General features: G+C 40.2%; 1 protein-coding gene across 6 annotated transcripts in view; it reads right to left on the bottom strand.

The window, feature by feature from the left end:
* Window positions 1-3408, bottom strand: part of gzf1 (GDNF-inducible zinc finger protein 1) — a 33011-nt gene extending 29603 nt beyond the window's left edge. For 2 of the 6 annotated variants that reach the window (XM_069932408.1, XM_069932414.1), the window contains exons 1-2: window positions 3107-3392; window positions 166-257 (exon numbers count right to left, since the gene is read on the bottom strand). The gene's annotated coding sequence lies outside the window, so the exon portion shown is untranslated. Of the gene's footprint in view, window positions 1-165; window positions 258-3106 lie in introns of all 6 variants that reach the window. The other 4 variants (XM_069932409.1, XM_069932412.1, XM_069932410.1 and 1 more) reach the window with 3 other exon arrangements.
* Between the last annotated feature and the right edge of the window lie 18531 nt (window positions 3409-21939).

The raw sequence follows: 21939 nt of genomic DNA, 5'->3' as shown, positions 1-21939 counted from the left end.
AGGACAAATAAAATGTAAAAATGACATTTAATGTAGAGTATTGGAGTTCTCTTTCACAAAGTACTTCTTGTGGTTCCACCAATTTCAGTGCATATGTCCATTGTATTTATGTGTATGACAACTCATTATCATTACACAGATATAAAATAATCTGAAATGAATCACCTTGAGATTATGATTTTGTAGATTCATAATTTCTAAATCATGCCCTCCATTACAGCATAATGACTGAAGGTAGGAATATTTGTAATGCAATCCTTTAAAATATACCAAGCAAAAAAGATCATTAATTCAGCATGTTAATGAGACTCAATCATTTTAGATTAAGAAAACAATAACAAAAAATAATGGTAGTGGTCTGTCAATTCCATTGTTGCAGAGTATAGAAATAATTTAAGAAATAAGATCATCTATCATTTTTCATATTAAATACTATTTCTCAAACAGGCCAGATAGCAAGTCCAATGAATATGCTTGGTTATTTTAAGCACTTTACAGAAGAGAGCCCACCTCACTGACAAAAGGCAAAGGAGGAAAAACCCAACACCCAACCCCAACCAACCAATTTTCCCCTGCAACCGCTGCAATCGTGTCTGCCTGTCCCGCATCGGACTGGTCAGCCACAAACGAGCCTGCAGCTGACGTGGACTTTTTACCCCCTCCATAAATCTTCGTCCGCGAAGCCAAGCCAAAGAAGACAGAAGAGAGAAAACCAGCAATAAACAAATCAGTCTGTTCATATCAGATAGTAATATCAAATGATGAGAAACAAATAATCTTGGAGCATTTAAGAAATTTCAAGTTCCCCCATTCCTGTGGCTTCTTTAAAGTTTACTTCCTCCTAATGAGTAAGGTAGGCAAAACCTAATGGGACTCCACTCTTCAGAGAGCATTCTTCGTGTGTGGTTCAATTGAATGGCATTGAAAAGTGGTGCAGCTGCTGAGGTATTTGCCTCACAGTGCCAGTCTTTGGTTTGACCTTGAGCTCTGATGCTGTTTGAGTGGCATCTGAACCTTCTCCTTATTACTGTGTGGGATTCCTCTGTAATCTTCCCTCTTCTGTTTCTTCCCATATCCCAAAGATATGTGGGTCAGTTGGTTAACTCGCCACAGTAAATTGACCCTTTGTGTGCAGATAAGCAGTAGAATCTGGAGGATTTGATGAGAATGTGGGGAAAATAAAAATTTGGGTGAAACACGAAAATCTACAGATGCTGCGATTGTAGTAAAAATACATTGAAATGCTGGAGGAACTCAGCTGGACCTTTCAGTGTCTATAGGAGAGAAAGATATACTGCTGACGCTTTGGACCTGAGCCTTTCTTCAAGGAATAAGCCAGAAGCAGGAAATCTCAGAATTCAAAAAAAATGGGGGAGGAATCCAGACCAACAAAAGGTGTTAATTTAGATATGATTATGTTTGTGCAAAAGGAGATGGAATGGAGAGACAAGGATATGTAAAGGTGATGGGGAAGAAGGGGAAAGATGAGTTTAACGAAAGCCAGAGAAGTCAATATTAATGCGATCCAGATGCCAAGTTCCTTCAGCATTTTGGTGTGTTTTTAGAATAAATACTTGGAATGGGTTGTTGGTGGTCAGCCGAAGGGTCTGTTTCTGTGCTGTAGCTCTCAAATGCAGTAAGTTGAGAACCAAGGGATGATTATTTTTAAGATGTGCAATCTGAAATGGTTTTGAGAAGAGAACTTTTCTAAAGGCTTTGCCTTTTTTAGTGGACATGGCCACATCCAGAGTACTACACAGTTATGGTGCTCTTGTATATATATATAAAAACGGACATAGTAGCATTGGAGACCATTCAAAGGAGATTCACCAAGCTAATTCCCATGATGTCCAAGCAAGAGAGGTTGAACAGTTGAACTCTGTATTCCATGGAATTTAGAACAATGAGTGGAGGTTTGGATCTGGAGCTTGCTTGGGTTGCCAATGGTTTGAACAGAAATCTATGAAGTTGCAGACGCTGGGTGAATGCTGGATGTTAATCCACAGACACTCAGTCTCTCTGAAGGGACTCTCTTTTGCTTTTCTTTTTCTTATTGTTAGGGACACTGGGCAATGCTCATGGCAACTGTTTGCTTTATGGCAGGTATCACGTTGAAGTGCATCATGTACATTTCACTTTTGTATTATTGTCTGAAAATTATAGGAATCTTGACTTTATTCAAATTTACAACATTCTAAGAGGACCTGGCAAGTTAGACATTGAAATCTATTATTTAATGGGACATACTTCTGAGATAAAGAACCACTCACATAAAACAAAGTGCATGGTAATTTCTTCTCTCAGAGCATTGTGGAATTCTTTGTCCTACAGTGGTAGAGGCCAAACCAGTAGATATACTGCAAGTGGATATAAATTAATATTTGAAAGATTGAGGGCAACAGGAGACCAACATAAATCAGCCTGTCACACTGAATAGCAAGGAAAGCTTGAGAGAAAAAGAATGGTGAACATTTCAGGCTGAAATCCTTTTTCAAGACCATCTTGACCTGCTGTGTTTCTCTGGTAGATTGTGCATTGCTTCTGCAAACGAGAGCTAGGTCTACTTCTGGCTTCTTCTTTGGCTTGGCTTCGCGGACGAAGATTTATGGAGGGGGTAAATGTCCACGTCAGCTGCAGGCTTGTTTGTGGCTGACAAGTCCAATGCGGGACAGGCAGACACGGTTGCAGCGGTAAATTGGTGGGTTGGGGTTGGGTGTTGGGTTTTTCCTCCTTTGTCATTTTCACCAAGCTCAAACGAGTGGATGGAGAAGAGAACTGAATTGCTTTTCCTTCCAATGAGCCAAATTGGCCTCAGTTTTTGTTTCATGTGTGTGCATGTGTTTTGCAGAATTGTATAAGTAACTGAGGATGGGGGGTTAGCTGGATTGATTATGAAGTCCCCCAACCCCCCCCCCCCCACCGACCATTTCCCTGTATACAGCTCACAGGAATGATCACGCATTTAGGTTCTTTTATGTGATAGCAACATACTTTAAGGTTGGATAGGGCACTTCAGAATCAATAAACAGTGAGGAGGAAGAATTCAGGGGGTATTCCAAGTAATGAAATCTTATTTGGTCAGGTTCTGTGACCTCTCTGCTCTCACCTGTGTGTTGAGAGGGTGCATGAATCAGAGTTCACTCCCACCCATCAGACCCTGTACCTTCCCCAGCTCTACTGGTCAGCAGTAGGAGCCCCCAGCTCCACGCTCAGCCGCCGCATTGTGCCAGCACCCTGGCCGTTCCGCTCCCTCAGCATCGACGTGGGAGGCGCCCGAAGCTCCCTCCCCGTCCTCAAGCCTCCCAGAAGGCAGCCTCGCCACCAGCAACGCCCTGCACTCACCCGGCTGCGCGGCCCGAGCCTGAACGGAGTAGGCCCGGAAACTCGGTGTAGCCGGGGGGGGGGGGGGGAGGGGAAAAGAAAAGGAGGGCCTCGGGTTCGCCATCGGCCGGCGGTGACGTTTGGGTGTGGGCGGGGCTCATCGCGTCACGCCGCGTCCCCGTGCTCTGCTCTCCGTGCACGCGCGTCTCACCGGGGCGCTCTCACGCGGAGGGGCGGCCCGCGCATACAGAGGCAAGTGAGAAAACTTGTTTTGCAAGCATGCTGCTAGTCAACTCAACCCCCATATGGTGCAGAAGTTAAAGTTATTTGATTATGAATGTGGTTTTTATTTAATTCCTTAATCCAGGGTGGGTTTTTTTCTCTAGTGCCATACACGAGTACTGGAGAAACTCAGCAGGACGCACAGCCTCTTCAGGAAGCAAAAGTGGAACCGAAGTTTCAGGCTGGGGCTCTTCCTCAACTGATGAGCAAAAAGCAGGCAAGCGCTTGAATAAAAATTGTGTGGGGAGTGGGAGATGTGCCTCCCTTCTCTACGTGTTTTTCCTCCCTACTCATCACCCTCTCAGTAACTCCTCCCTTGACTGTCGGAAATGCTACACTTGCACCACCATTCGGGGTCCCAAACAGTCGTTCTGTTATAGAGTTGGGATAATCTGAATAAACTGTTGCTAACTTCCTCACAAGACTCAAAACTGTTGCTGCAAAATGCACATCAACTAATTTGGGGGAGTGCCCATCCCAAAGTGCAAAAGTCTCTTATAGGGAAGAATACCTTGAAGCTGGCCAACACAATAGACACAGCCAGAGTCTTTGAAGCCATGAGGACACAAATGAAATCCCTATCTATGCAGACCCACCCGCAGCAAAGAGAAAGAAGGGATGATGCTATAAAGAACACAATCAGAAAAGTGCAAACCCCCCCAAGACCTCTAGGAAGTGCGGCAGATAACACCCCTTTGATGACTGAAACGAATGCTCTGCATACAGTTCTGAATGTAGAGTCTGTGGTAAACCAAACCACTGGGCGAAGATGTGGAAGTCTGGTATGAAGAAAACAGTAATACCAGTGAAGAAAGAAGACAAGAAGATCCACCACATAAAAGGAAACAACAATGAAGACTCAGACACCCAGATGCTGGGCATAGAATCCATACCCCTTCATGAGATGTCAGGTGAGATGAAAGAAGGAAGTGAGTTGCACACAAGCATCCAAATATAGAGGACAATCCAGAACGAGCCTACGATATTTAACCTAACGGTGAAGCTGGATCACAAAGAAAAGTCCTTCCACTCTACTACCACATGTTCCCAGAGAACATAAAAGGGTATCCAGAAGACAGTGCATTGGAAACAGCAAATGTCACATTAATGGCCTATGGTGGACCCATGATCAAGTAGCTAGGAAAAGCTAAAAAATCAATGGCTGCCATAAGGGAAAGAACATCCTCTGAAAGTTCTACGTGGTAGATGCAGTAGGACCAACAGTTTTATGTCTGGATAGCTGCCAGGAGTTGCAGATGATCTCTGTCAATTATGAGATCCAGACGAAAAAGATATCCAGAAGATCAGAAACACAACAAAAAGTGGAAATGATTTCCACAGAAGTATCTGCCAGGTCATGGCACACAGTGGGAGAAGACTTGTTCACCAAGAATCAAGAATGGTATTTAATAGTAGCCTAGTACTACACTAAGTTTCCATTTGTCAAAAGGGTGAAAGTCCCAAGAGTGTCAACTATCACCTCAGAAATGAGAGCGCTCCTTGCTCAACAAGGAATACACGAACAAATAATATGTGACAATGGAACACAGTTCACGTCATAAGAATTCAGAAAGCTGGCTGCAGAGTATAGGCTTGTTATTAATACATCATTCCCATATGATCCCAATGGATTCACTGAAGCACAAGTGCAAACTGTGAAACGCACATTAGTTAAGTGTCGCAAAACAAATGAAGACCCATACCTAGCTCTACTATCATTACGAGCGACACCTTTGAGGGCTGACATGAAGTCCCTAGCAGAACTTCTATATGGCAGGAGATATAAAACAACCCTGCCAAGCAAAATACACCCTCCAGATGACCAGGAAGAAGCCAGAAGACTGGCTGACACACAAGGACACCAGCATTATAACAAACATTGCTAGCACTCTTCAGAGGGCAGCATGTGCATATTCAAGAACAGATGTTGAAAATCTGGACCCTAGCAAAGGACATCAGAGAAGCTAAGACACCAAGACAGACTCTGGCAATCAGCTGAGAAGGAACAGAACTCACATCTGGTCAACACAAGATAGGATAAAGCAGAAAGCTTTAATACCAGCAAAGCCTGCAACACCAATAGCAAGTGAGATATCAAGTGAAGAAACTACAACCACTAATACTGAAACATCAACACAGCAGTTGTCAGGTGAAGCACAAGAAGCTACGTCACCTACACGTGTTCCAGGAACCCAGAGCCCAACAGTCACAAAATAGCGATGCCGTCAGTGTGATATCAATAAGAACTATTTAAAATAGTTGTGTAAATAGGCTATTGTATAAGTTCAGTTACTTAATTTGTTTTGGAAAGAAAGTGATAACACTATTTTTCTTTATCTTGAGAACGAGGGATGTTATATAGTCAGGATAATCAACTATTTTGTAACTGCATAAGAATACACCCTTCTTACTATAGTAACTGTGTGGTGTATGCATATGTATAAGAGTGTGTGAACAGTTTCCTTAGATGGTGGAAGTCTTTTCTGTTAATTAAATCTTGCATCTTGCAAGTTATTTAAGAAGCCTCCCAAGTGACTCAAGAGACGTAACACCTTCCAAGTGAAGCAATACTTGTAAATCTGTAGGGCTCATCTGCATCTGGTGCTCTCATGGTGGCCTCCTCTACATCAGAGACACTGGACACAGACAGGCCTTTTTATAGTGGGGGGGGGGGAAAAGTGAACGTAAAGGTGGATATTCTGTGTCTCTGCCATAATTTCACTTACCTTTATGAAAGCTCTGAGGGCAGATTCAACAGGTGAACTCCGATCCGTCTAGAGCAGGGGTGTCAAACTCAAATTCACAGAGGGCCAAAATTAAAAACTTGGACTAAGTCGTGGGCTGAACTAAATATTTATTGAAAATTTTCAACAACATCTGCATGTTTTCTCTTCTTTCAACATATGTAATGTTAAACTTTTTCTTATTAAAATAAATGTTCAATAATAGTTTTGGTTAAACTCTTTCCAGAAGAAGCATTAACAAATGAGAAATAAAATATTCAATAAATATTTCTCTATAGTCTTTAAGCTCCTTTTAAATGTATTTTTTTTCAAAAGCCAACAGGTCAAAAAAAATGCTACAATGAAAATCCAATCTTTCAACTATGAAGAGTCCAAAGTTAACCAAAGAAAATATTAATCCAAGCTTAGCTTGCATCACTGTGATTTACTCTGATGCACCTGGGTCTAAACCAGATACTTGGCATCTCTTCTTAGATGCAAGTTCATCAAACTCTGGGGTCAGAGTCTCCCTCCCACCTGTCTTGAAAGGTCCTGTTTTCTGTCTTTCGTTTGGCCATTTTTCGTAAGGGGTTTATTACGTGTGAGTTGGGCGACAGGTCACAGATGCTAATGAAAGTAAAGAGAGGAGGTGGGGGCGATTAGCGGGCTGACGCCAACGCATTTGCAAAGCATTCTGGGATTTGTAGTATTAGCTGTGCATGCGCTATACTGGCGTGGGGGCCAGCTCTAATACATATTTGATATGATCTTGCGGGCCAAATATAATTATATCACGGGCCAAATTTGGCCCGCGGGCCTGAGTTTGACATGTGTGGTCTAGAGGGTACACTAAAAGGTGGAGAGGTTGCTCCACCCCTCCATAAAGGCAATGCTGCTGAAAGCAGCTGCAAAGGGGTGGGCTGATTACATCATCACCCCGCGTCCCAGGAGCACTAATTTTAAAGCACTCAGTGTGCGGCACTACTGTACCACTTACCCTGCCTCCTTCAGCTCCAGAAGATGGCTCCTGACGGTGCTGTATGAAGGCAATGCTGGATCAGCCTTAATAGGCCTTTTCTGAAAAAGGTAAATTCAACTTATTTTTTGTTGAGATGACTTTAATGCAGGGTTGCACCCTAAAAAGGCCTAGGGAGATTATTTCATTGAGCACTTTTGCTCCGTCTCCTGCAATAACAGACTTCCCAGTGACTAATCATTTTAATTTCACCCACCATCCCCACACTGACATGTCTGGCCATGGTCTCATGCACTGCCAAACTGAGGCTACCAGCAAATTGAAAGGACACCACATAGTATTCTGGGCATTTTTCAACCAGATGGCAGCACAGCTGGTGTAGCAGTTGGCATGCCTTTACAGTGCCAGCGATCGGGACTGGACTGAGGTTCGAATCCCGCACTGTCAGTAAGGAGTGCATGGGTTTTCTCCAGGGGCTCCAGTTTCCTCCCACTGTTCAAAAACGTATCAGGGATTAGGTTAATGGGGTGTAAATTTTTCGGCACGGACTCGTGGGCCGAAATGGGCCTGTTACTGCGCTGTATGTCTAAATTTTTTAAAAATTAAAATGGTGTTAACAGACCTCCAGTTTCTGTTAAACACCTCCCGAGTCTCTCTATCTTCTTCCCTATCCCTCGGTCTCCTTTCCTCCAGCTCCTCACCCCCCTTCCCTCTTCATTCAGAGCTACTTCCTTCCCCACTTCAACCTTTTTTTCTCTTCTGCCCTCTCACCCTTATTCACCTATGACCTCAGCTGTCTCCCCCCCCCCCCCCAATCTTTTTATACAGACACCTGACTGCTTTTTGCTCATGTCTTGACAGGCTCGAAAGTAGATGCAGCAAGACGTGCAGGGTTGCTCCAGCACATTTGTGTATTGCACTACAATGAAGGAGTCTGCAGACTTTCCCGTTGAATTTTTTTTCCCCTGTTGTGTACTTCATCTTATTTTCCATTAATTATTTTGCAGTTGAGTTAAATCTATCATTAGAAAACTATCAAGACAAAACAAGGTGTTGCCACATGCACACCTGAATTGCACCTGTTCTTCCCCACCCCACACCATATTGACTGGATACATTAGGCCAGGAGTACGTCAGCTGGCCCATTCAGCCTGCTTCACCCTTCAACAAGATCACATCTATGGACTCCAATTACCCAGCTGTTTGTCATAACTCTTAATTCCTATAATGGGCAAAAATCTCGCAGCAATTTTAATATGATTGATGATCCTGCCTCAACTGCTTTATTGGGCAGAGAATTCCTCTCTGGGATAAGCAGTTCATTTGCCTGACTCAAATAATCAAGTGGTACAGATTGTTAATTTCCAGAACGCAAATAGCTGCAGGAGTAGCTTTCCTATTATTCTCATACTTTTCCTACTATGGCGAGCTCTCCACTGGCCACTGAGACAGAGGTGCACCAAAGAAGAGGTACAAGGACTGCCTAAAGAAATCTCTTGGTGCCTGCCACATTGACCACCGCCAGTGGGCTGATCTCGCCTCCAACCGCGCATCTTGGCGCCTCACAGTTCGGCGGGCAGCAACCTCCTTTGACGAAGACCGCAGAGCTCACCTCACTGACAAAAGACAAAGGAGGAAAAACCCAACACCCAACCAACCAATTTTCCATTGCAACCGCTGCAACCGTGCCTGCCTGTCCCGCATCAGACTTGTCAGTCACCAACGAGCCTGCAGTAGATAAATCTTCATCCGCGAAGCCAAGCCAAAGAAGAAGAAGATACTATCACCCTTGCACCAATTCCCCATTGCCCTCAAATTATCAATCTTTCAAATATTTATCTGCACCTTAATTACATCTAATGATCTGGCCTTCATCAGCCTCTTGGACAGAGAATTTCAAAGATGCACTAACCTCAGAAGAAATTTCTATGCAACTCAATTTTAAACAAGTGGCCTCTGATCTTGCATGAAATACACAATTGAACAATTTCTTAACTTACTTGTGTTATGAGCCAAGGAGTCTAAAAAACCAGCACCAATAGAAATTCATCAAGACAATGGTTACTTAAACAAAAATGTGTTTAAATTTTCTTCATACATAATAATATCAATATTTAACTTAACCCCCTTCTAATTCTAAGTGCACATGTATGTAATGTGCATGTGTTCATGAAAGTTCTTTGTTTCACTGTCCAATCATGCACTTTTCACTTCTCCAAGTTTACTGGTATCAGGCAACTTTCATACTGTGCACAGAATTTAACATTTATGATCTTCACCAGGCACTGGTGCTTCAACTTAAATTGTTACCGCTCGGGAAGGTCTTTATTGCTTTCAGAGAAAGATATTCATTGTTCTTTGGACACACACAAACTGATCTCCCTCAATCAGCCACTTCGATGTCTTGCCAAAGAAACTTGACCCCTTGAGGGATTTTCCAAAAAAATAACCTCTACTTCCGGTTACCACAAAGAATTCTTATTTTTCCCTTATTTCAGGGGAAACACAATAACAAAAGTCTCTATAATTGGCTATCAAGATTTATAATAGGCTGAACTCGGAACTCAAAACCTATCTTGAAATAGGTCTTGCAGGTCTGACAACTTGCAGTCTTCAACACCAAATGCTACAGCAATCAGACGATCTCTCTCTATCCCCCCCCTAAAGAATGGAATGTTTTTTCCTCTCTATTTGCAAAACCATATTACCCCTCTTAGAACAGCAGACTTCAACCAGAAATGTGGATGGCTGGCACCAGTTTAGCAATAAAAAATGAATCAGTTTCTGAGCCTGGACATCTGTTCAAATATGCTGTTCCTTTAAAGACAATAGTCCATTTCAATCCTATAACATTAGTCCATTTCAATCCTATAACATAAGTCCAATTAACACCTCCTTGTGAAATCTTCACAGGCACTCTTCGTGGTTTCTGTCAAGTCACTGTAGACTTGAAGTCAACAGTTAGGCATAGATCTTGCATTTCAAGTGAGATGTCTTTTCTGAAATGTTCATGTCTCTTGTGGAATGTAAAACTAATAACTAAACCCTCATAATCTAGCCTTACCCCTTAAGATATATTTTATTCTGTAATTGTATTAACTTATTCTGTAACAATTGTAATATTATGTACAATTGAACAATTCCTTAAGTTACTTGTAACGTTGTGCATCACTTTAAAAAAATGTTTCTTGTACTGCTTTGAATAAAATGTAATTCATACGGGTCCATAAATATCCAATCATGAATATAGCCTAAATTTGTTTGAGCACTCAAAACATTAACTTGGCTTCCATCTCTTGAATGTTTTCAAATTGCCTTAGCTCCCATTTTACTGTCAACTCTTGAGGTGGTCAGAAATGACTAGACCTTGATACGAAGGCCTACACGCTAATCTGTTTTTTTTTAAACCTTGAGGCACGATCACTTTTAAAACATGTGCATATCTATCCCTTCAAACAAAATACAAATACAAAATTATTACTGAGGCAAATAATTCTGCTTATAAATGTGATGCCTAATGTGGTACAGTGATTTTTTTCAGTTCCACATGATGAACTGTATGAGTTGAAGTAGCTCCTGCCTGGACAGTTAATTAGTCAATCTAAAAGTGAAGGAGACATATCACTCTTTTAAAATTTTTTAAAAATTCCTAAATAAACTCAATTAAGTAAAACAGTCAATACATACAGTGAAACACATAGATACATGATATTAACACAATGTTATATAATTTAAAGAGGCCTTCTGGCTAACCAGAAATGATCACATCCCTATGGTGGTATCAGTGAAGTGCCGACATATTCTAGGTAAGGCTGCCAAATTTTCAGAAAGGCGTTATATCCTTTTCTAAGACTATATGTGATCTTTTCAAGAGGAATACAACTGTTCATTTCCAAAGACCATCTATCAATGACGAGAAGGGAATCAGATTTCCATGTCACTGCTATGCATTTCCTAGCCACACATAAAGCAATTTCCATAAATTTAATTTGGGAATTGGTTAAAGACAGTTAAAGACACTCAGGAAATTCACCAATAACCAAAGCTCAGGAACTAATGGGAAGGCGACTCCTATGATCTTGGTCAAGGTGTCACAGAGGTCATACCAAAAGGGCCTCACCTTTGTACAAAGCCAGGTAGAGTCAGGAAGGAGCCGACCTCTATATCACATCTGAAGCACATTTCTGACAATTCAGGTTAAGATCTATGTCATTTCTGTGCGTCTAAACAACAAAACTACATAGATCTAGTTGATGGAGGAAATCATTGTGAACAAGTCTGTACTGAGCATTAATGGTAGCTTACAAACTATCTTGACGTAAATCTGACCAGAGTTATTCATCAATTGTTATATGCATTATCTGATTCCCATCTCACTCTATATTTGTGCATGGACCTTTGTTCAGCAGTAAGGAATATATTTTAGAAATACATTTACATTAAGCATTTGATTAAGCAGTTTCTCTACACCAGTAAGTACAGGTAAAATTATTTCAGGACCCAGGTTGGTTTTAAGAAAAGTTTTTAACTGAAGGTAACAGAAGAAGGTCTTGCTGGACAAGTCATATTTCTTCTTCAATTGCTCAAAGGACATGAAAAGTCCTTTTTTGTAACAGTCTTCCAAATGTCGGATCCCTTTATAATGCCAAGCCTCCAGAATCTTGTTGTTTAGAATCATGGGTATGAGTTCATTTTGTCTCAGAGGTGATTTTGGTGACAGTCCCATTTTCAGTCCAAGACTTCCACGCGTCTCACACCATATTTTAATCAAATGCTTTAAAATAGAATTGTCTGCTGGATATAATCCTGGAGTTCCGTTTAGAAATAAAAATCACTGAATATCTTTTCTTTCAGGAAGTGTAATCCAATTTGTATCCAGGAGGGGACACCATCACTCTCAAAAAAGATGAAATCACTTGCCTTTGAGCTGTCAAATAATAATTTTTAAAACTGGGTAATCAAAGGCCTCTTAACCATGTTAATTTTCACATAGATACTCTGGGAACTTTACAATTCCATATGAATTGTCTAACATATTAGTTGAGGGTTTTAAAGAAAGTTTGGGGTAGTGAAATGGGCAAGGACTGGAAAAAATACTGTAACCTCAGTAATATATTCATTTTCACACAGTTGACTCTGCCAATTAATGGGCAAACTCATCCACCTATGTAGATAATCTTTAATTCTACTGAGCAATGGGAAGTAATTAAGTTTATACGAATGTTTATTATCTACAGTTATTTCAAGATATTTTATACCATTCAGAAGCCACTTGTGGGCTTGTTAGCTGATTCAATATTCAATTTATCATATGATTAAAACAATGTCATATTTCATGAAATTTTATTTTTGCCTAATGCAAGGCATATTCGCCACCAGCAGAAATTGCCTAAACACCTCTTACAGTCAGAGAGAGAGAAGGGAGAGCACCCCCCCCCCCCCGTGTCGATAGATTAACTTCCAGCGTTTCCACCATACAGAAATAGCACCATACAGAGTCCAGTCCAAAACATTAACAACCTGAGCTCCAGATCTGAACTTCTGACATAGTCAGCAACTATTCTGGGCCCTTAGCACCTCCTAGTATTCCAATACCTGGGTACCCCTCTAGCCAGTTTGAGCCAGTATCCAGCTGTCTGCAACCAGGCACAAGTCTCCTAGCAGCCGTGTCCAGCAGCCCACAACTTCCTCACCTCAAGTCACCAGCAGCCCGCTGTATGCACTGGTCTCTCAGCCGCAGAGACCCCTCATTGGTCCGCCGCTGTGGTCACCATCCCTGCAGGTTATCTCCTCTGCTTCTCTTCTCCATCTCAGATGGAGAGGGAGTAATCTTCCCATCTTCTGGTACATCGCTCCAGTCCTTCACTTTTCAGGAGTCTGCAGCCCCTCGTGGCCTGCTGCCGATTAATATGCGCCACCATCTTGAGAGCAGATCCACAGCCACAGGATTTCAACTAAAACCACCGTCGGCTCCCTCAATGGGCTGTTCAAAGCCCACGCAGAGCCAACAACAATAGACTGGGTGGATGGACCCCATGGGAGCATTGCTGCTACAGCGGCTCTGGCAACACTGCCATCTTCACTGAGTGTAATCAAAACTCATTAGTGGAATAATTTCACTTTTTCCCCCCAGCTCACCTTATATCCTGAAATAGCACCATAAGCATTAATACTGTAATTTGGTGAGGGAGTTAGATTGTCTGTTAAGTGCAAAATTATGTAATCTGCCAGTAGGTTAATTTTATGATTTGTCTGATCTACTTTGAGACTTTTATATCAGGACCCTGACTAATTGCTTCAGCTAGGGGCTCAATAGACAAAACAAAGAGTCCTGGAGGCAAAGGGCAGCCCTGTTGACTCAATCTACTCACTGCCGAGATCTGTCTTCTAGTAGTAATTTTGGCCTGGGGTTCATGAAAGGGTTTTTAACCCAACTAATAAACAACTGCCACTTCAGCCCATTGAAATGCTGTTTCAGCATCTAAAGCTACAGCTACACGAGGCTGTTAGATTTTGCTAGGTGGATATTATTCAAGAGTCTACAAAATTGTTAACTGACAGATATTTCAAAATAAAGCCACTCTGGTCTGAATTTATTAATTTTAGCAAATATTGGCCAAACCTGTTAGCCAAGCCATTAAAATCTGAATAATGAAATGGGCTGAAATGAAGAGTACTTTCATGGGTCTCTATATTTTTTGTGAATCAGTGATTATAGCAGTAAAAAATTATTTGGGGTGAGTTTGAGTGTTAGATGCTAAGTTAATAACATCCATGATGAGGGAAGAGTAAATCCTTAAAACCTCTAAAATTCAATGGGAGGAGTCACGTGATGGAGTAGTGGCCGGACGGTGAACTCCAGCCCTCTCCAGAAAAGTCGGGAAAAACAAAAGAAAACACAAAGGCACAGAAATAAAAGTTACAGAAAAGTGAGTATAAAGGTGGAAAGAAGATGGCGACAAAAAAAGAAAAATCGAAAGCAACGGTAAGAAGAGAGGAAGAGAAGACAAAGGAGGAAAAAGGTGAAGGCCTTACCTGTCCGAAGAGGCCCGCTGCGGAGAGAGAAACCCGCTCCCTCAGGTCGGTAAATAATGGACCACAAAAATGGCTCGCAGAGCCGAGTAAAAGTGCGCAACCGCGCATGCGCGATACTTCGCACATGCGCGATGCGAATGAAAAAAAACACACCGACGGGAGGGGGGACCAGCTGGGGAGTCGATCTCCACAGCCGGCAACGACAGCTGCAGAACACCTGCAGCAAGAAGAGACCACAGAAGACAATAGAAACAAGAAAGAAGAGGAGGAAAGGGCACCAAAGAAACAACAGATGGTCAACCCAGAGGAAGAAGAAGAGGAAGAGGAAGAGTAGTGAAATAGAAGAAGAAAAGAAAGGCAAGGTAAAGGATATACTTGCTCTTATTAAAGGATTCATGGAGTCATTTAAAGAATGGCAAACACAGGAATTTAAGGATTTAAGAAAAAGAATAAACAACACAGAAGAGAAAATAAATAAAATGGAGATGACCTTAACAGAAATGGGAAAGAAAATGGACAAGATGGAAGAGCGGGCAGTAGCAGCAGAAATGGAGGTAGAAGACTTAAAAAAGAAATTGGAGAAATCTAATAAAAAAAACTAAAGAGACACAAGAACTACTAGCTCAAAAAATAGATACAATGGAAAACCATAACAGAAGAAATAACATAAAGATAGTGGGCCTTAAGGAAGATGAAGAAGGCAAGAATATGAGGGAGTTTATAAAAGAGTGGATCCCTAAGACCCTAGGATGTCCAGAACTACAGCAAGAAATGGAAATAGAAAGGGCACATAGAGTATTGGCCTCTAAACCACAACCACAACAAAAACCAAGATCTATTGTAGTAAAATTCCTAAGATATACTACAAGAGAAAAGGTACTGGAGAAGACAATGGAAAAAGTAAGAGAGGGCAACAAACCACTGGAGTATAAAGGGCAAAAAATCTTCATTTATCCAGATATAAGTTTTGAACTCCTAAAGAAGAGAAAAGAGTTCAATACAGCAAAGGCGATTTTATGGAAGAAAGGGTATAAATTTATACTAAAGCATCCAGCGGTATTGAAAATATTTATTCCAGGACAACAAAACAGACTATTCTCGGATCCAGAAGAAGCACGAAAATTTGCAGAACAATTACAAAAATAGACTGAGGGAGGAAGATGGGTAATGAGAGTTAAAAGATCACGATTGATATGTATGTGGGTAAAGACAAAAATAGACTGAGGGATGAAGACGGGTAATGGGAGTAAAAATGATCACGATTGATATGTATGCGGGTAAAGAGGTATAAGAGTGAATAGAGACAATGAGCATACATGAATGTATCTACTTAGAGGAAAATATAGATAGTATAGACAAGAATTAATAAGGGAAGGTAATGGAATAGAGAGAATAAGGAGGGAATTAAAAGAGTGACCTTTGTGACATATGAAAAGTGAAATCTTTTCTGGGGGAAGGCGGGGTGGGGGGAAATAGCGGTCACTGCAAAATCAGTTGACGCTTGCGAGTGGATTCGCAAATCCAAATGGAGAGGGGAGATGTGGTTGTCCGACAAGGGATAAAGGACAACTCAGGAGGTGAAGGGGAGATTGGGGATAAATAAGATAGAAATAGGAGAATAAGGAAAATGTTGGATGTTGTAGGAATGTTGTCTTATAAAGAGTTGAAAATAAGAAAACAGAAATGGAAAAGGAGGAAAGGTAATGATGGAAAAACGGAAAGAGAAGATAAACAAAATATAAAAGGGCTACGCTGAACTATATGTCTTTAAATATTAATGGAATACATAACCAAATTAAAAGGAAGAAACTACTAAATTTAAATGAATAAATGTATTCCATTAGAAAAAATAACATATAGGTTAAAAAATAATATTGAAATATTTGAACAAGTATAGGAGCCTTACATTAAATACAATAGCAAAAACCTACCGGGGACAAACATTACCTAAGTTGATGGAAGGAGAAGGAAAGAAAAGAATGGACTCAGTAGAACTTCTGGTGTAATTTTGTTGAATGACAACATTGTCTGACTGGCTTAATGCAACCTAGATTGTATACCTAAAATGGATGAGAGGGGGGGTGGGGGGTTTGGGAGGAAAGGGGGGGGGGGGGGGGGGGAGAAAAAGTCACTGTATATGTGTGAAAAAGAAATAGTGTATATCATGGCTAATGTGATTTATGGTGTGAAAAATAAAAAATGAAAAAAAAAATAAAATTCAATGGAAAACATTCTTCCCATGGCGATTTATTAGATTGTAGTGAGCCTTGGGCCTTTTCCATTTCTTTGAGGGAAGGGAAGATCAAGATTCATTTGGTCTTCTTAGCCAAGTTTGGGCAATTCAATAGTGGACAGGAATTCATCAATCTTAGCTCTTCTGGCAATTCCGATGTATATCAATTTGTATAAAACCGTTTAATTAATTTCTATTGGATTATATAAAACTAAACTTGTTTCAGTTTGAATTGCATAATTGTCCTTGAACTTGTTTCGTTCTTACAATGGCTTTTTCAATTCTATAAGTGTGTAATGTATTGTATTTGGTTTTTTTTTGTTTAAAAATGATTGATAATTCCTTGGAACCAGACTGTTGGAACTCCTTTTCAAATTTCAGAATTTGTTTCCAGTTCTTGTGTTTCTGCCATGTATTTCTTCTTAATACCTTTTGTATGAGATTATTTGTCCCCTTAAATAAGCTTTTAGCGTGTCCCATAATATAAAACTATTGGGAGACGTGGCAGTTAGAATAGCTTTATTTAGTCCCTAATAAACATAAAAATGTGGTTTTTGAAGGGTGGGGTTCAAATATGTGAATTAGTTGGTTTTTATGGCATCAAGATAGACAAGGTCAAAGGTGAATTATCTAACAGGGTTTGAGATAAGTATTCAGATTTTAATGTTCTATGAATTAGCTGTGTTGACAACAGAAAAAAGTCAATCCAAGTATGAGAATTTTGGGGCAGGAATAGAAATAGGTTTGAGGGTGCATTTGTCTCCACCTATCTGTCAAATTTAGATCTTTCATAAAAGCTAAGGGAGTTTTGGCCACTTTTATTTTAGATATCGTCAAGGTTGACTTATCCAGAACAGGATTCAAGCAAAAGTTACAGTTGCCACCTATGTATATTGTGGTCCCCTTGATACCATGAGAAAAAATATCCTGAATAAAGGATTCATGATCATAGTTAGATGCATATAAATTTTAAAATGTCCAGTGTTCTGAGTAAATATGTAAATTAACTAATACATAATCAGCCTGATGGATCAATAATAGTTTCTCCAATCAATGAAATATTTTTTTATTTTATCAAAATAGCCACCCACCCTGGCTATGGAGTTAAAGGATGATGATACTACACGTCCTATCCATTCTCTTCTCAGTTTCTTATGCTCCTGTGTGGTAAGATTGGTTTCTTGTATAAAAGCACATATCTGGATATTTTTCGTTTTAACCCCTTCCTTTAGTCCATTCACATTAAAGCTGACTAATTTCACTACCCTGTTCATTAGCAATAAGTGTATAGATCTATTAGTTTTGTGATCTCTTTGTGGAATCCCTGTGCAAGCCAAATGCGTCTCTTGCAGGAAAATAGCAGAAAGAAAGATAAAGCACTGAAAAAAAACAGAACTCCCCCACCCGCCCTGTGCTGACTACTGAAAATTTGGTACAATTACCCTATCAAACTGGGATGTGCACTTTGCACTTGTCAAGCAGGACATATCTGGCTGATTCACAAACATCATATCCAGCCCAAGGCTCTGTCTGAAAACACGAATTACAATACAAAAATATCCAATTTAAATGAAACAATTCTTCTTCTTTCTCTTTGGTTTGGCTTCGCGGACGAAGATTTATTACAAATACTGAAAACATCTGTTTCAAAAATTGTAACTACATAGTCGACTTAAGCTGAATGCAGTCTATCAAATGTAAACTGTGAGTGTTGTCATCACATTATCGAGAACATGTTTAACACAAGTGATGAGTTTTAAGCATATAGACATGGCAGCTTGTAAAAACAATGGTCGTCTGTCCTGTTTTCATCCACCTGTTTTTGACCATTATATTTCTCCTGGAGAGTCAGGCAGGAATGCTGTCGCCTCCTTAGGTGTTTTGAATATCTTCTCCCTCCGTCTGTGAACATGATCCTCAATGTTGCATGATTGAGGAGAACAAATCCTTAGATCAAAGCTCTCTTAACCTAGTCATACTCCTTCCTGCATTTCATAAAGCTGGCACTCAGGTTGGGGGAAAAAAACCAGACAGGCATAATATTCGTACACGATGGGAGCCTTATTTTCTCTGGACCGCTATGCAGTGATATGTAGGATTTTGCCCGTCTTGATATTTGAGCAGGCGTATCAGGTTAGGTCTCTGTTTCTGGTTTGCAGGTGGACAGGGTGCAACATCGGGCTCCAATGTTCTTGCTCTATTACCAAGGGCTCAGTGAAATGCTCTTTAACGACAGTGGCTGGGATCCAGTTAGCAAAAACGTTTACAGGGTTGTTTCCCCCTCAGCCTTCCTGAAGATTAACAACATGCATGTTCTTGCGTCATCTGTAGTGTTCCAGTTGGTTGACTTTCTCCATTAGTCATTTTCCTTCCTTAATGACAACACAGCAGCCCAGTTCTACCTCCACTGCCAACATGCTCCTCTGCCTTGGCTACTCAAGAACTCAACTTTTCCGGCATAGTTTTCAGTCCAGAGATAGGCTGATTCATTTCAGTGGTTTTAGAGTCACGCTTACTGGAAAGGGCTTGACTACCTTTTCTTATCTCTTGAAGAATAAGTGAGTCTCCTCTGCTCAGAGACTTAATGAGCTTTAAGGTCACCAGCCCCAGAAGAGTTTTCTCTGAAAATGTTGAAATTTGATCACTAGCTGAATTTAATTGTTTGTTCCTTTGCCTCTGGTCCATACTGCAGCTGTCCCAAATTAAAAGTGGGGTTGGTTTATTTTTAAAAAAAAAGGCTTTAAAATGAATTTGTTTGGAAGGCCCCTGGGGCCTAGTTTTGTTGCATCTAAATCACTTTCTTAATTGGTGAAAATTCATTAGGTTAACGAAGTACAGTATCTGCCCATTATATTAATTACAAAATATTGTATATAACTTTTTAAAAATAAACTGTTGCATTAAAATGTATTTTGGGAAAATTGACATGGGAATAAACAAAACAGTACAGCATAAGAACAGGCCCTTCAGCCATGATGATTGTGCCAAATTAAACATCGTTTCTGCCTGCTCATAATCCCCATCCTTGCATATTCATGCGCCTACCTATAACCTCTTAATGCTACTGTTATATATGGTTCCACCACTAGCCTAGCAGCACATCCCACCGCTGTGGAAACATAACTTGCCCTGCATATGGAGAGCTCATGCCAAGGCTGCATTTGTAAAATCCTCCAAATTCCCTGATAGGACGAGGAAACCAATGCATTGACACCCTGGAGAGTGCAGCAAAACACACTGTTGGCAGGAACTCTGTAGCTTGAGCAGCATCAGTGGGAGAAAAAGGATGGTTGACATTGCCCAAAAACTTTAAAAAAATTAAGACTCATAACCTTTTCCTAGGCCAACAAAGGCCCTAATTATATTCAGTCAACACTGATATTGAGGCCATCAACTTCAGATTCCCCGACAGATAATCCAAGTTCCATCATGGTTAAGAGAATAATATTTGGAAAGGAGAAGTTATTCGAGGATGTTATTAAACCGTCCTTAAATATAACATTGAGTAATTCAGAAATCCATGGCATGAGACTGCTCAAAATGTACAAATATTAATGGCACCCATCACCTCAATTTAACATTCATCAGGAGCAAATAGAAGCCCACCATAAACAGCAGACCAGTTACCCCCTAAATTACCCAATGACATGATCAAAAATCACTTGCCCCACTTGCAGCAGGCACATTCATTGCCACAATGGCCTCATCAGACACCTCCACACCCACAGATCTGGAGGGGGAACAAGCCATTCTCAAAAAATGGCAGATCTAAATATGAATTGGCAACAACCATAAAAAAAGCACTTCATTTGTAGAATCAAAAATTTATATAAAACAAGCTTTCCATTCATGAAACTTTAAAAGCTGTAGTTTATCTCCCATGCCTTCATAAAGTTCCAAACTGTAGTTCGGGGAGGGGGGGTCACAGAATTAAGCTGAATGGCAGAGCCAGAGAAATGTGAGGAAGGGAAGAGATGGGCAAGTTGGAAGGTATAAGAACCAAGAATGGATGGGAGAGAAGGTTTAATTAAAGATGACACATCGATTTGCAGAGGAATTTTTAAAAATTAAACATCAATTATTAATCATAGACCGTGGTCAATTTCATCTCATGACCAAAGCTGTATTTATTTCAATCTTGCTTAAAATATTGCACAAAATATTGGGAGAGAAGGGGCTCCAAAGTTTGCATGGGCATGAACTGGAAAAAATTAAGTGTTCATCACTGATAAAGCCCTGGTGTAGGCTGATATTTGGAAATGTGCATGTGGACTTTGGTCCAAAAAGACCAACAGAAAAAATGCATAGAAAAAAATAATCTATCCAAGTGAAGGACATATATAGCGGTTTAAAAAAAAATTAAAAGGAAGCAAGGCTTCTCCCCACCCCCCAACCCCCCCCTCCCCCCCACGCAGCAAGGCACTTTTTTCCTGCAGTAACTACAATTGTGAATATTTATCAATCCTTTTATATTTATCATCTCTTTATCTTGATGTATTGCAGTAATTTAATTTATAAACCTGTGTGGCTGCAGCAAAAATAATTTTGGGGCATGTGTACATTGTAAGTGCAACAATAAATTCTCATTTCAACACAATGTGTAACTATGGTGCAGCAAGAGTATAACAATGCAGCATTTGAGAATTGTAGAAATTTGTCACATTAAACTGTTGACAATATATATGAATATACAAGAAACCAAGTGCAAAAAGGAACAGCAGGATAAATAATAATCCTGACAGGTTCTGTTTAATCATTCATACAAATCTGAAATTATGACTTGGTGCCCACAATGTACTACAAATGAACCACCTGAAACAAGGTCAAATTTTTCAGAATAAAAATTTAACTGTAGACATGAGAATTTTTACTGTAGTAAAGTTGCTTTCTTGAATCTAGTAATTATGTAATATTTATTTTATTGATCTGGAGTGATGATGGAAATTCATGCAAAGTTTCAGTGATGACAAGAGAATGGAGACTGAGGAACAGCAGGGATTACACTTCACAATCTGAAATAGCCGTGTTCTAACAGCAAGTTTGCTTGAGAAAAAATCTCCTAATATTCACAGGAGACACTTTTCACACAATATTCAGGTATTGCCAGATTATTCTACTTTATGTTCACATATACATTCTTCGAACAGGGTATTGCTTTGGTATCAGACTACATCCAAATGTTTAAATAAAATTCATTAAACTTCATGCCTGTGATCCATTGAAAATACTCCAAATTATAGCAGTCTGCCCAAGCTTTCAACAGCTGTCCACTTTTCAAAGAATTATGGACCTTCAGGTCAAAAGATGATGGGAATGACTTACATCGTCATTCATACCACTACAGGATCACAAACAATTGCGATCTCCTG

Source organism: Narcine bancroftii, chromosome 4 (genome assembly GCF_036971445.1).
Source record: "Narcine bancroftii isolate sNarBan1 chromosome 4, sNarBan1.hap1, whole genome shotgun sequence".
NCBI classification, from domain to species: domain Eukaryota; kingdom Metazoa; phylum Chordata; class Chondrichthyes; order Torpediniformes; family Narcinidae; genus Narcine; species Narcine bancroftii.
Note: the sequence above shows the minus strand (reverse complement) of the source record. Positions and strands in the feature narration are given on the sequence as shown.